The 5,117-nt window shown below is 46.7% G+C and overlaps 1 long non-coding RNA gene across 12 annotated transcripts in view; it reads right to left on the bottom strand.

Moving 5' to 3' along the window:
• The window catches only part of LOC119468653, a 47,244-nt gene that overhangs the window by 8,179 nt on the left and 33,948 nt on the right, over window positions 1-5,117 (bottom strand). The window lies entirely within an intron of this gene.

Here is a 5,117-nt window from a genome sequence, read left to right as displayed (position 1 = left end):
ATGCACCACAGTCCTAGCTACTAGAGAGGCTGAGACAGGAGGGCTGCTTGAGCCCAGGAGTTTGAGGGTGTGGTGAGCTTTGATCACGCCACACATGCTAGCCTAGGCAACAGAGTTAGACCCTGATTCTAAAAATAATAATAATAATAGATAAAAAATAAAACAAGAACTTAAGAAAAAGGTACTTTTTAAGAAGAGAGAAGAAATCCACCACTCCCCAAATAGAATACTCTAGATCTGAAGATGTTTATTCCAAGGGTAAATTTTTCGATACTAATAACTTGTGTTTATTGATACCTTACTGTATGCCAGGCACTGAGCTAAACACTCCACATTTAATCCTCCTAACAACCCTATGAGGTGAAAGTAAACACCAACAATACAGAGTGTAAGGCCGGCTGCCTCACCAGGAGCTCGTACACGCCCATCCCTCTCCACGCCTGAAATTACGTCACCAGAATCTGCACTCAGCATCTAGCTTGCCACACCCACCTCTGCACTCAATACTAAACTCTGCCGTTGGAAATCCCCTCTGCACTCAGCACCAGGATCTGCACTCGACACTAACCTCTGCACTCGGCACCTAGCCAGCCGTTGGAAAACCCTGCCAAAATTTAAAAGAAGCCCCGTCAAAACCTACCCAATAGCATATTGCCCCATCCAGCCCACTCACTGGAAGTCCCGCCTACCTACCTATAGCAGCTTGCCACGTCCACGTCCTATTTCTCCACAGCCAGTCAGAGCACCTTCCCTCCCTATATAACCCCATGCCTGAGAGGAGTCAGGCGTGACTTCCCTGGCCTCTTTCCCCAGGACCAAGGAACCTCACCTGGGAGCCAAATAAATTGGCATCTAATTGTTCTCATGCAGGCCTCAGTTTCCTCATTTTAAACTCGGCAATAAACCTTACAGAGAATAAACCTTACACAAAGGAACCCCAACAAACACTATAGATTTAAAATCTGCAGGTAGCAGATAACCCTCCCTCCCTGACTCCTCTCTCTGTCTCCCCCAGCCCCACCCTACCCACCCTCTCCCAACTTTTCTCTCTCCCCGTTTCATATTTCTGGAAAAGTAAAGAATGGTCAAAAATAAGGGAAAGGGAAAAGAAAAGACACGGAAATAAAACAGATGGGACAAGAGGAGAAGACGAGGGAGGGGATCAAAGGAGAAAGGAGGAGCACATTGAGCATAGTTGGTGAGGTACCATATGCCTCCAATAAATTCTTATTTTGAATACAAAACTATGCATGGGACTCTTGAAGAGGGCTCAGTCTTTAGGGTGGATCTGAGAAGGGCAGAGGGGCGTAGTGTGCCAAAACAAAGTCCTGCTTCCTCATTCTGCTCAAGGTCAGCCTTGACACGAACTCATCCCGTGTGGCATGAACACCAGCTACAGGCTGCTTCCACGAAAACCAGTATTTAGGATCTGATATTACCATCTGTGCGGGGTAGCCTAGAGTCATGCATTTCCTCCTCTCAGGAGCCCTCTCTACCCATTGGATTTCTGTGATGTCCGCCAGCAGGCTTTGACTCGGTGTTAATGACTTTGTTCCCTTTGAATTCCTGTGAGATTTTATTCCTTTTGGTGCCCAGGGGTTGTGTGCCACAGTGATTTCTGCCAGTAACACTTCTGCTGTGATAAAAAGAAGCTGCAGGGAAGGCCTGCTGCTTGTCCTCTGCCGGATGCTGCTACCCAACACAATTACTCATACTCGCATTCAGAGAATGCGAGAGAGTGATTCTGTTTCCAGGGCCTCCGTCCTGAGGCTTTAGTGTCTAATAAACCAAGAACACAAAGCCATGCACAAAGCATGCATCATCACTACCTGGAAAGGGCACCTTCTGGCTAGAGCCAAATGAACTCACCATGTCTGGATAGACAAAAATGTTATGCTCAGCAACCCAGCTCTCTCTTCTTCCCAATTACGAGACAGACCAACCACGTTACTGCTAGACACCAGCATTTTTGCTAATGCTATCATTTCAATTATGTTTTGAACTAGGGTTTTCTTGGCTTGCTTGCTTCCCCCTCCCTGTCTCCCTCTCTCCAATAAAGGAAGAAGCCAGGGTAGAAAAATATCTGCTTGAATTGTTCATGAAATGTTAAAATTTCTACTTTACCATGGAAAGCCAGATTTTAGACACTATTACTTATGCTGGCTCAGAAACTCAATTTTTAACCTTTCTGACCCCAAAGAAATCACAGAAGTATCCCCCTTGCTTCTGTATCTTCCATCGGTGTGTCAATGACACTCTGACTGCAGGACCTTGTAGTGCTTTGGGCCTGAGAAGGCACAGGAAAAAACTACGGGCTGATCGCTCTCAGCAAACTAACACAGGAACAGAAAACCAAACACGGCATGTTCGCACTCATAAGTGGGAGTTGAACAATGAGAACTCATGGACACAGGGAGGGGAACATCATACACTGGGTCCTGTTGGTGGGTGGGGGACAAGGACAGCTCACTGCAACCTCCACCTCCCAGGTTCAAGCAATTCTCACTCAGCCTCCTCAGTAGCTAGGACTACAGGCACATGCCACCACATCCAGCTAATTTATTTTTGTATTTTTAGTAGAGACAGCGTTTCACCATGTTGGCCAGGATGATCTTGATCTCTTGACCTCGTGATCCACCCACCTCGGCCTCCCAAAGTGCTGGGATTACAGGGGTGAATATTTCTTAAAATAAAAAAAAAATTTTTTTTTTTAAACTTCAGGCTGGAACACCAAAATCTGATTCCTGATCCAGGCTTTGAAAGCACCCCAGGCCAGGCTCAGTGGCTCACACCTCTAATCCAAGCACTTTGGGAGGCCAAGGTGCGTGAATTACTTGAGGCCAGGAGTTCTAGACCAGTGTGGTCAATGTAGCAAAACCCTGTCTCTATTAAAAATACAAAAATTTGCAGGCATGGTGGCGCACACCTGTAGTCCCAGCTACTTGGGAGGGTAAGGCAGGAGAATCGCTTGAACCTGGAAAGCAGAGGTTGCAGTGAGCCAAGATTGCGCCACTGCACTCCAGCCTAGGTGACAGAGCAATACTCTGTCTTGAAAAGGAAAAGAAAAGAGAAGAGAAAGAAAAAGAAAAGAAAAAAGAAAAGGAACCACCCAAAAGAGTCTCAGGGTTTATAAGGGAGCAGCAGAAAAAAAGTTATCAAGTCAAAATGAATTCGGAGCTGCTTTAATTAAATGCCTTTTAGCATTGTGTTGAAACGATGATTTTGTTACAAAATCAAAAAACAAGTGATTCTCTAATCTTGTTTTTGTTACCAGCTTCCCACTGACCTACTTTTAAATTGCGCTAAAAATGCGGCCTCCCCCGCTCCCCTCCCTTCCTGTCCCCTTTCCTCCTGACCTCTGTGCCTCTTCTCCCTTCAGGTTCTGTCTTCCATGGGCTTCTTCTCCTCCCACTTATCTCTGGGAGGGTCTCAAAGCTGGTCTTCATGTTCTCTTCCTCCTTCTCCCTGCTGATGAGAACCCCAACCTTGTGGCTTCCCTGTGTAACTCTAGAAGGGAGATACCCAAATCTCTAGCCATGGATCTCGCGGATGTTCCAATCACCTGAGACCAAAGGGACCGCTGGTCCCCCTTTGCTGGGACAACCTCCATGTACGCTTCTTGCTGCAGCTTATTATAAATAGTGCAGTGGACACTGTGGCTCACACCTGTAATCCCAGCACTTTGGGAGGCCAAGGTGGGAGGCTCACATGAGGTCAGGAGTTTGAGACCAGCCTGGCCAACATGGTGAAACCCAGTCTCTACTAAAAATACAAAAAGTGGCCGGGCGTGATGGCGCATGCCTGTGATCCCATGTACTCGGGAGGCTGAGGCAAGAGGATTGCTTGCACCTGGGAGACAGAGGTTGCAGTGAGCCAAGATTGCGCCACTGCACTCCAGCATGGGCAACAAAGCAAGGCCTTGTCTCAAAAAAAAAAATAGTGCCCACTTTCACTCTCACAAGGGTCTTGGACAATATATTATTTAGTCATTCTTCTAAAGAGCAGGATTTTTCCCCCGAATATTTACTTGATCCAACATTTCCTCCCTCAGCTACTTCTTTTTCTGAAGCTCTGGCCTTCTTCCCAGCATTTGCATTTCTGTCCGTGCTTCTGACGCTTTTCCATCTTCCAGAGCCTGGAAGCCCGGGCCGGCATCCTGTTGACTCCTCCCTCCGCATCTCAGCCACCCAGCATGGTGACACCAAGGTCAAAGGAACTGGACACAACTCCTGACTGCATCACTTACCAGCTCTGTGCCCCTGTTCACCTCCGGTCTCTGCCTCGGCGCTGTCATTTGTAAAACAATGAGAACAATACACTCCTTGAAAAGCGTCACTGGAAGCATAAATGAGGCAGCTTCTGAAGGGTCACTGGGCACAGTGCCTAACACAACAAATCTGACTGCTTCTTATTCATGCATTCATTCAACACATTTATTGAGCATCTACTGTATGCTAGGCACTGTTCTAGGTCCTGGGAATGCATCCATAAGCAAGACCAAAAATATCTGTCCTCATAGAGCTCACATCCCAGTGCAGAAATCTGGCAATAAACAAAAAAAACCTCCTATGTCAGGCAGTGATAAGGGCCGAGAAGAGAAAGCCAGACTTGTCTGGGAGTGCTGAGGTAGAGAAGGGCTGCTATTTTAAAAGGATGGCTGAGGAAGTTGTCACTAATAAGATGATATTGAAGCAGACATTTAAAGGAGAAAAAAGGTAAAGGAATTATCTTAGCAGATATTTATTTGTTTATTTTGAGACAGAGTCTTACTCCATTCACCCAGGTTGGAGTGCTGTAGCACAAACTCAGCTCATTGCAACCTCTGCCTCCGTGGTTCAAACAATTCTCGTGCCTCAGCCTCCTGAGTAACGGACTATAGGCATGCACCATCACACCTGTTTAATTTTTGTATTCCTTTTTTGAGACGGAGTCTTGCTCTGTCGCTGGGCTAGAGTACAGTGGCACACGATCTTGGCTCACTGCAACCTCCACCTCCCGAGTTCAAGCAATTCCCCTGCTTCAGCCTCCAGAGTAGCTGTGATTACAGGCGTGTGCCACCACATCTGAATAATTTTTTTATTTTTTAGTAGAGACGGGGTTTCACCATGTTGGCCAGG

The sequence above is a fragment of the Cebus imitator genome, unplaced genomic scaffold, assembly GCF_001604975.1.
Source record: "Cebus imitator isolate Cc_AM_T3 unplaced genomic scaffold, Cebus_imitator-1.0 Scaffold467, whole genome shotgun sequence".
Lineage (NCBI taxonomy): Eukaryota > Metazoa > Chordata > Mammalia > Primates > Cebidae > Cebus > Cebus imitator.
The sequence above is the reverse complement of the archived record's forward strand: the minus strand, read 5'-3'. Positions and strand labels throughout refer to the sequence as shown.